The sequence below is a fragment of the Adiantum capillus-veneris genome, chromosome 10 (assembly GCF_014529385.1).
Source record: "Adiantum capillus-veneris isolate H3 chromosome 10, ASM1452938v2, whole genome shotgun sequence".
Taxonomy (NCBI): Eukaryota; Viridiplantae; Streptophyta; class Polypodiopsida; order Polypodiales; family Pteridaceae; genus Adiantum; species Adiantum capillus-veneris.
In genome coordinates, this window is record NC_140940.1 from 59,532,062 (window position 1) to 59,542,933 (window position 10,872).

General features: G+C 42.8%; 1 pseudogene; it reads right to left on the reverse strand.

Moving 5' to 3' along the window:
• Positions 1-9,947: 9,947 nt before the first annotated feature.
• Positions 9,948-10,349, reverse strand: LOC147448921 (uncharacterized protein At4g28440 pseudogene; annotated as a pseudogene).
• Positions 10,350-10,872: the final 523 nt, after the last annotated feature.

Below are 10,872 nucleotides of genomic sequence, written 5' to 3' on the forward strand. Positions count from 1 at the left end.
GTTGCATCTGGGCTTTTGTGCCGTGGGCTGTATAAGCTCACTTTGTATGACAAGTGTGGACAAAATTTTGCAAATGCTGTTGCAGATTCAAGGGCTATTTCAGATGCAAAACTTTGGCATGCACGTTTTGGTCATCTGAATTTTGCCAGTTTGCTGCGTTTGCAGAAATCTGATATGGTTGCTTCTTTGCCGCCTCTTGAAGCACCTATCAAACATGTTTGTGAAGGCTGTATTCTGGGTAAAATGCAGCGTTCTAAGTTTCCAAAGGATGGTTCAGTTAGGGCCACATGCAGGTTGCAGCTTGTGCATAGTGACGTTTGTGGGCCCATGCAAACTCCGTCCTTGGGCAATTACCTGTACTTCGTGACTTTCATTGATGATTACTCCAGGCATGCATGGGTATTTCCGCTTAAAGCAAAGTCCGAAGTTTTTATGTGCTTCAAACAATTTTTGGCTATGGCTGAAAATGTCTCAAAATGTACTATGGGCACCCTCCGTTCCGATCGAGGGGGGGAGTATATGTCTCATGAATTTAATGCATTTCTGGCTAGTCGTGGGATAAAACACCAATGTACAGTGCCTTATACACCTCAGCAAAATGGTGTTGCTGAGAGGAAAAACAGGTCACTAACGGAAATGGCACGATGTATGGTCAAAAGTCAAGCTTTGCCGCATTCTTTTTGGCTTGAGGCCATCATGTGTGCCACTTATGTACTTAACAGGTGTCCTACGAAAGCTTTGCAGTCTATTACTCCATATGAAGCATGGCATGATAGAAAACCTTCTATTGAGCACATGCGTGTTTTTGGCTGTTTGGCATATGCTTTGGTGCCACAAGTGCAGCGCAGAAAATTGGATGATAAGGCTGTCAAATGTATTTTTGTTGGTTATAGTGCTGAAAGCAAAGGTTACAGGTTGTATCATCCGCAAACAAAACGTATTTTGGTTTCACGGGATGTAGTGTTTGTGGAAGATTCTGTTCAACCCTTGCTGTCATGTACTAGAGACAGTAATGTAAGCTCACATGACATTTATGACACTTTGTTGCCTCTTTTCAGTGGTGGAAATACGAATGTAAGTTCCAATGAGGCAAATGTACAGCCTATGGGGGTTTCTGAAAATGTTTTAGAACAGCCTATTACTGATGCAGATGTACATGATGTACTTGATGAGGAAAGGGCTGAAAATGAGCAGGCTAGAGGTATGCCAAAATGGCTGGTGCACACTTTGCGTGATAGTAAATTGGATGCACCTTTATCTAGTCGTACTCGTTCAGGCTCTCGCCATGCATCTTATGCATCAGATTGTTATGCTTTGGCTGTGTCTAGTTTACATGATGTTGAGGAGCCTCTGTCTTTTGATGAAGCACAGAATTCAGAAAATTGGATTGCTGCCATGAAATCAGAATATGATGCACTTATAGAGAATGACACATGGACTTTATGTGATTTGCCTCCTGGAAAAAAGGCCATTGGTACCAAGTGGGTTTACAAGTTGAAACGCAAGCCGGATGGTGAGATCGATCGCCATAAGGCTTGACTTGTTGCAAAGGGTTATGCACAACAAAAAGGCATAGATTATGAAGAGACTTTTGCTCCCACTTGTCGTATGACTACTGTGCGTTTTCTATGTGCATTGGCAGCTCATTTTGGTTGGGATGTACATCAATCAGACATTGTTACTGCTTTCTTGAATGGTGACATATTTGAGGAAGTTTATGTAACGCAGCCTCGCGGTTTTGTCATAAAAGGACAAGAGGACAAAGTGTGCAAATGTAAGAAGGCTTTGTATGGGTTGAAGCAATCTCCTCGTGCTTGGTATGAGAAAGCTGACACTCATTTGGTTAAACGAGGCTTTCGTAACAGTCCAACAGAAAGCACATTGTATGTAAAGCGTGAGGATGATGTATTTCTCATTGTGGTTCTTTATGTTGATGATTTGCTGATCACTGGACCAAATGAGAGACATATTGCTGAATTTAAGGCTGATTTGAATGCTACTTTCAAGATGAAAGATTTGGGGCTGTTGCATCATTACTTGGGTATACAGTTTAAGCAGTGTGATGGTGGTATTGCCTTGTGTCAGAAAAGTTACATAGAGACATTGCTATGTAAGTTTGGACTTGAGGATTGCAAACCTATTGCCACTCCCATGGAAACAGGTTTGAAGTTGAGTCTACATGATGCTGGCGATCCTGCTGATGTCACTCTTTACCAAACTGCTGTTGGCTGCCTCATTTATGTATGCAACACGAGGCCAGATATTCAGTTTGCAGTCTCGCAGGTCAGCAGATTTATGCATAGCCCAGGGTCTAAGCATTGGCAGGCTGTCAAGAGGATTTTCCGCTACCTTAGTGGCACTTTACATCTTGGCTTGTTTTATCCCAAGGGGGGATCATTGCCGCCAGACTTACATGCTTTTTCGGACTCAGATTGGGCTAGTTGTTTTGACACACGAGTGTCCACAAGTGGTTTTTGTTTCATGCTTGGCAGTTCATGTATATCATGGTTGAGCAAGAAGCAACCTACTGTGGCCACTTCGAGTTGTGAGGCTGAGTACAGGGCAGTCTTCACAGCTACGGTTGAGTGTGTATGGCTCAGACGCCTTATGGCTGACTTGGGTGTTGGACAGGACACTGCCAACACTATCTACACTGACAGTCAGAGCGCATTGGCAGTTGCGAGGAACCCAGTTTTTCATGCTCGCACAAAGCACATTGAGGTGCATTACCACTATGTCAGGGAGAGGCTCTCAGCAGGAGAGATCAGCTTGGCTTATGTGCCAACACAGGACAACCTTGCAGATCTTTTCACAAAGGCATTGTCTCGTGAGAAGCTTGAAGCTTTCCGCAAAGCTTTGGGCTTACTCCCCTTTGTGGACTGATCCTGTCCTCAGGGCATGGCACTTCCCTTTACTCATGTGCCAGCTCTCGTTCACCACATCACTCCAGGGGGGATTTGTTACCATATACATGTGGTAGTGATGTGTGTGAACACACTAGGACCGCCGGTGCATTTTTTCCCTCTTTAGGAGGTTTTTTCCCCCGTGCATTGTATATACGCCCATCACTCTAGGGCTATCTATCTTTCCATTGCACACTAAGGAATACACTCTCTATTGTGTACCTTGAGCTTCCTTCGTCTTCTCCAAGCTGTGTGTGTTTCTCTGCAACCCTAATTCCAACAATTATCGAACTTTCGATCTCTGTCACTAATGATACTAGCTGGAAGACCGTAGAGTTTATATATATGCTCTACAAATAGCCATGCTAATTCTGGTGTCTTAATCGTAGTCTTAGTGGGAATGAATCGACCCATCTTTGTGAGATGGTCTATAATTACCCAAATGGCATCATGGCCATGATTTGTAGTAGGTAGTCCTACTACAAAATCCATAGAGATACTCTTCCACTTACCTTGTGGAATCTCTAAAGGATGTAAAAGGAAAAGGACACCTACCTTGAGGCGCTCTGCCTTATTAACTTGGCACTGTTGGCAGTTTAATACATACTCTTCAACATCACGATGTAAGTCCGGCTAATAAAATTGCCGTCAGACTAAGGCATACGTCTTACAAATACCTGGATGACCAGCACTTGGACTATCGTGACACTCAAATAAGATTTGGCACCTAGTGTCTGAGTCCTTTGGCACACATACTATACCTTTGTGGAGTAAGTAGCCATAATCAATGGAAAAATTCTTCCATTGCTTAAGCTCTTCCTGAGTAGGGATGGAGCTCTGTGTGTTGGATTTTCTATCTGTGCGTGTAGAGACATGTGAGTGTGAGGGATCCCTTTTTAAAATTGCACCCCAAACTTTAGCATATGATTGATCTTGTGCACACTTGCCACATAATGACTCTAAAAACCCACTCTTTATTTCCATGAAAGCAAGTGAATTAATCTGAGGCATCCGACTTAGTGCATTCACTACTACATTATATCACCCCTTGTGATATTCTAGCTTACAATCATAATCTTGAAGGATTTTGGCCATCTAGCTTTACAGCCCTTTAAGTCAGTTTGAGTAGTAAACCATTTGATACTCTTCTGATCAAAAACTACTTCAAACTCGGCACCATATAAATGTTAGGTATGTCAAGCTCATGGGAACTGTCCCCTATAGCATGCAGTTGCAGTTTCATTCTTGCATGCAGTTTGCATGGCCAAAGTTACAAGCGTGCAATTTTATTCTCACTTTTCAAGCTGTATCGAACTCTCTCTCTCTCTCTCTCTTTCTTGTCCTGCTGCACCTCCATGCCATGGCTCCCCAAAGGCTGCATCGTCCATAACTTCTCACCCAACATATGGTATCAGAGCCCAGGTTAGGTTTGTGCTCAAGAAGCTTGGCAGGAACTGCTGCCTGCAGAGGGGAACATGCAGATGTCGACCTGCAGCAAATTGATCAAACCCGGCATCAACGGTTTTGCCCTGGCCTTTTGCTGAGTTTTTGACACTTCAACTACTCCTGAATCAGCGTACACAGTCTGCTGCAAGCCAAACAAACCTCACGTTGTCGTCTGTTGCGCCATCTCTACACAGAGAGGTTGTATTTACCTTTTGTGTTCACACTATTTTTAGAAATAGTGGCCAATCTAAATTAACAACCTAAATTAACCTTCTAAGCAAGCGGACAATCACACCCTATTCACCCTCGAGTAATCTCTACTAGATACTCGATTTGCAGCATGAGGGAGGAGGAGAATTTACGAGGAGTCATAGAGCCGAGCGTATTTTGGAAGTGAAAGCATCTTGTGGCACTGTCATCGGCTCGACGGTAAAAATTATGCTTGATAAAAGTAATGTTGGAAAAGAGCAACAAGGCTCATCCAACTCACGTGATAAGCAACTCACCTATCATAGGTGTAGACCTGCAGTTGCAATACATGCGGTGCATTGGCATGTTCCAAGTGCCAAGCAAGCTTTACAACATGTTCAAAAACATCGACAATTGCCAGTATTGTGTCATAGTTTTGTCAGCTTTTGTCTATTGTCAAAACCATCATAAAATTTTAGTCAAAGCCTCCTTTTACATTATTTGTTGTCAGTTATTGTCATGCTTGTCAGTTGTCATCATATCAAATTTGTACAGGTTTAGACAATGCCATGACCATCATGTGGTAAGACCTCCCAAAAGTATTTGTTCTCAGCCCATTTTTTGTTGCACTTTCATGAGGTTACTAGGTACACCTAAACCCAAGGTTTGAGAGTGAACCAATAACTCCACTCATTTTGGAAGCTAATTTTTGACCTTCACCCCATCTGTTCTAGGGGGGGTTACTCACCTAGCACCAAGTTATGGATACACCAGAAATCCTTGGTTGTGAGAGAACCTAAAACTCACGGTTGCTGAGTATACCAAAAACTCGAGGTATCATGAGACAACCTGTCTACTTCGGGCTTGAGGGGGGGATTGTTAGGTATGTCAAGCCCATGGGAACTGTCCCCTATAGCATGTAGTTGCATTTTCAGTCTTGCATGCAGTTTGCATGGACAAAGTTATTTATATGTAAGGTTTTCAAGTTAATACAAGCGTGCAATTTTATTCTCTCTTTTCAAGCTGTATTGAACTCTCTCTCTTTCTTTCTCGTCCTGCTGCCTTGTACGCCATGGATCCCCAAAGGCTGCATCCTCCATAGCTTCTCACCCAACAATAAATAGTGTAACCATTTTTGTAAAGCGTGAATTATGGCATAGAGCTCTCTCTCATAGACATAATAATTCTGTTGAGCTCTATCTAACTTTTTACTTTCAGAGGCTATAGGTCTTCCCTCCTGGAGAAGAATCGCACCAATTGATTTATCACTAGCATCGGTCTCTACCACAAACGGCTTAAGTGGGTCGACGATTGCTAAGATGGGAGCAGTGGCTATAGATACCTTGAGCTGTTCGAAACTGCGTTTTTGGGCTTCTTCCCAAGAAAAGGTCTTACCTTTTGCTTTAAGTTGATCCGTCATAGGAGCAAATTTTTTGGCATAATCACGGATATACTGTCGATAAAATCCAGCCATGCCTAAAAATATTTGAAGCTCCTCAGCCATGTTGGGATATGGCCATCGAAGAATGGAAACAATCTTGTCAGTGTCCATTTTGCTGCCAGAATAAGAGATCACATGACCGAGGTAATGTATCTCTGTTTTAAAGAAATTGCACTTGCTTTTCTTAGCATACAACGTGTGAGCTCGTAGCTATTTGAACACTAATCATAAGAGGAATCTCAAATCTCAAGCGAGATTCTTCGAGCAATCCCTAAAACGAGCAAGATTGGCCAAGGCACACTTACAAAACAAAAACCAAACATGATTTTTTAGGTGACTTCAAGCACAAGAAAAAAAGATTAAAACAAGATTACACCTAATTTTAATGGTAAAATGACCACAAATTTTTGACAGAAAAGACCCCTTGAACAAGGGTTTGATAGAATGTTTCCTTTGATGGGATAGAGCAATTGAAACCCATACAATGGCATGTTTATATTCCTCTTCTTGGAACTAGTTGCCCTCAGATATTAAAATATCATTTTTACCACCATTGATCCTTGTTGGGAATAGTGGCACCATGATTCCATTCGATATAAATATCCTATTCCCACCTCCCTACATGTAGGACAACGAGACTTACACTAAAAGAGTAAGGTTGTTGCCACTCGAACAAATCTCATGAATAAGGAGAGTAAGGGAGCTTGAGCTTCTCTTCACTTATTATTCTTCTTCTTCTCCTCTCTCTTTCTGTACCTCAAGTTATTGTGGGTTGATGTACGATAACATACTATGCATTTTAAGTTACTCTAGAGAAAACGGAGGAAACTTGAAAATAATTCTATTTGTGCAATGAGGCTATTCTTTTGAGAAAATCCACATCATGGTATATATTAAAGTTTGGATCACACCATCATAGGTAGCTTTCTATCAAGGGGGGGAGGGGGGGGGGGACAAACATGTCAAGAAAGGTGGTAACGATGGGGGATTATAAAGAGTGCTTTGATAGAAGAGTATGCAAGGTTGATAAAACTATGAACAATTTTCTTCTGACAACGTTTTCCACATGCTAGTCCTCTTTCACCTACCCATATCGATAGAAACCTAGGTTTAGTGTAACTCCACAACTCCACCTACAAAATTTGAGATTTATCCTTAAATTTAAAGTAGAAGGTGAATAAACCTACAAACTTTAGAGAAATTTAGTGTAAAAACCTTCTCTTAAATTTTTCATGTTAATATGAGCACAACTCAAAGCTACTAGATTGCTCAGGGTTCCTAGTCTGCTGAGTTGTCCGTCATGCCTCAACCCACATTACTCACCCAACGTGTGATGCCCCTATGCTGAATACACTTCTTAGAGCCATGGTGTATGATTTTCATTGTAGTCCTTTGAAATGATTTTCCTAATGCGGCTTAGCTCTCATTTTTGTTTGTACTCTACTTACTGTTTGGGAGTTGTACGTTCATCAATGCCTCATAGCAATTCAAATGGATGGTAGTCTAGCATTGCATCTGTCATCTTGTAGAATGATGTGGCCCAAGACTTGGTCCTTAGCACCCCGTAAGGTAACCCCCTCAAACGGGTAACTGGGAGGTTGGTTGTGCTACAACAAACAACATTATGCCATGTTGAGACAGCTGTGTTGGCTAGGGAAGGTAAATCTCAGGATCCCTAATCATTGACAAATTTGGTTTTGAAGGAATTGGGCAACGAAACTCACAATAGACGAGGCAAGAAGGTACTCAAGTTCAACCGTTTTCATTTTCAACAACTATATAGTATAAACAAAACCCTTCAAAAAATCTCTTCGAAAGAGACGCGGACTCTTTCACGCATGAGTAGGGACCAGTGCTCCAAAAAAACTTTGTTCTCAAAACTTGGCAGACCTACCTATGAGAATTTTAGTGGTAAACTGACTAAATTTGAAGGGTTTTACACCAAATGACACTAAATTTCTCTAAATTTTGTAGCTTTTCTCACTTTAAAATTTAAAATTTAAAGGTAAATCTCCAAATTTGCAGGTGGGATTACACTAAACCTAGGTATTTTTTTTCAAACCCCCCTCTCTTTCTCTCTCTCCTCGCTCTCTCTCAATCTCTTTAAATAAAAGCATTTGAAAGAGCCCACGCCGGTGTGGACTTTCTGTTTATAGAGAGATTGAGAGAGAGAGAGAGAGAGAGAGAGAGAGAGAGAGAGAGAGAGAGAGAGAGAGAGAGAGAGAGAGAGAGAGAGAGAGAGAGAGAGAGAGAGAGAGAGAGAGAGAGAGAGAGGAGGAGGAGGAGGAGGAGGAGGGGATCTTATATGGGCGAGGGAAGGCTATAAGGGAAGAGGCTGAGGAGGCGGAGATCGTGCATGTTGTAGGATCAACATATATGTGTTGATGTGCGTCATGCGACCTTGTACTTTGTCACAAGGAGAGCTTCTACATATTGATGCAACTCGACCTAATCTCTTGTCACACCCTCGTTTTTGGTCTTTCGGCTTGAGTAGATAATTCCCAACCCAATTAAGCCTCCAGTGTGAAGAATCGTGGTGGTTGTTAGACTAAGCGAGGCAGGGGAGGGAGACCACGTGCTCCTGCAAGGCAAGAGTTCAGAACTTCGGACTACAAAAGGAGACCCCCGGACTCCGAAGAGACGCAACTACTTAATCACACTTCCTTCTCTCTCTCTCTCTCTCTCTCTCTCTCTCTCTCTCTCTCTCTCTCTCTCTCTCTCTCTCTCTCTCTCTCTCAGTCAAGAAGAAATTATCTTGAATAACAGGTCTTGAGTTCAACTCTCCTGGTCAGCTAGATCTTTAAGGTCTCTTGGGATAGTTTCCTACAACGTTAAAACTCTCTTCTTCTCAGGTGTGTGTGTGTGGGTGTGGGTGCTGATAAAAATAGGAAAATGGTATAACCTTTCTATCACCCAGTGTGGTAGATTGGTTACGGAATTTCCCTCTTGAATAACAGGTCTTGAGTGCAACTCTCCTCGTCACTTTAACTTAGATCTTTAAGGTCTCATGGGATAGTTTCCTACGACATTAAAACTCTCTTCTTCTCAGGTGTGTGTGTGTGTGGGTGTGGGTGTGGGTGTGGGTGTGTGTGCTAATAAAAGGAGGAAAATGTTATAACCTTTCTATCACCCAAGTGTGGTAGATTGGTTATGCCATTTCCCTCTTGAATAACAGGTCTTGAGTTCAACTCTCCTCGTCGGCAAGATCTTTAAGGTCTCTTGGGATGGTTTCCTACAACCATGTTAAAATCTCTTCTTCTTCTTCCTCTTCTTCTTCTCTCTCTCTTTTTTGATCCAGAATATTGTACTAGATGTGTCCAAAATTTGAACCGCTTGACACAAAAATTTAAGCATTACAAAAGCCGATCCAATTGTATGATAGAAAAATTGTAATTCTAAAAAAGTGAACCTTATTGATGTCTTAATCTGTTAAACATATTGCAAAACCTAACCGCAAGCCCTTGTAAGCTCATCAGAGAACTGTCAGCACACAAAGAGGTTGACCTTGAATGAGAACTACAAGCTCCTGTGATCCAAAGCTAAGCCTTGAAACCAACACAGCTTCTGCTCTTGCTGCATGCAACAGTTGAAGTGATACAATAGCACTTCGCAAACGCGAGATCCTAGAAAAGGCTGGTTGGACGAGAGAAGACAACATCAGAGATAGGGAAGGGGAAGAGGAGCTGCCACCCTTAAGGGCTATTGGGAAGCATCATTGTAGAAGGCCTCGAGCACCCAAGCTGGCCTTGATTAAGCGGACGCCCGTGCAGGAGAAGGTAAATGGAAATGTAGAGGAGGTGCAGACGTGGAAGGCATACGTGCAGCTTGTGTGTAAGAGAGGAGCACTGATTGATATGATCAGCGACACGTTCGATGCCTTCCTCAGAGAAGCGTCTGCTGAATGGACGAGACTGTGTATACCCCCCCCCCCTCTCTCTCTTTTAAAATAAGATCACCACAAAAGACAATTATTCATCTACAAGGATTACTTCGAACTCAATCAATGATAGATTATTGTCTGCCTTGACTGAAAAAGTGGCAGGCTCCATTGTCACCTCAATAGAGCCTTGCCACTTGTCCATTGCAAGGCGCATGGATCCCCTAAACATATCGATCACTCTGGTACCTTGCTGCATTACATCCACTTGTTGATTACGGCTAGGGAAAATGATCACGGCAGTCTGATCGCCAACAACGCATTCAACCAAGCACAAAGGGGTGCTGTGAGGGGTATCGAAGCGGCTCTTTGAATTCTGCATCACCTGCTTGGCGCTCAGCACCTTCAGCACCAGGTTGTGGACAGCTGTGCCGCGCCTTAGATCTTGCACCTTATAAATTGCTGTCCCTTGTTTCTTCTTTGACGCCACCATGCCTATAATTCTGTCCCCCGTCTCTCTCCCTCTCTCTCTCTCTCTCTCTCTCTCTCTCTCTCTCTCTCTCTCTCTCTCTCTCTCTCTCTCTCTCTCTCTCTCTCTCTCTCTCTCTCGTAAAAAAGAAGCTCTCTCAAAGAGTGCGCGCCGGTGCACGCTCTTTCAGAGAGTTTTTTTTTTGACTGTGTGTGTGTGTGTGTATGTGTGTGTGTGTGTGTGTGTGTGTGTGTGTGTGTGTGAGAGAGAGAGAGAGAGAGAGAGAGAGAGAGAGAGAGAGAGAGAGAGAGAGAGAGAGAGAGAGAGAGAGAGAGAGAGAGAGAGAGAGAGAGAGAGAGAGAGAGAGAGGAGGAGGAGGAGGAGTGAGTAGTCCATGTTTGTCTGCAGATCGTTCCAAAATGCTTGCCTCATCAAATGTTATCAATAGATTTGGATGAGGTATTTTGTTACATGCGCAAACTTTGCCCTCTTTCCTTGAGCTCTGCCAAGATAGCTAACGACAAGGCGTAGAGGTGCGTGTTTGCAT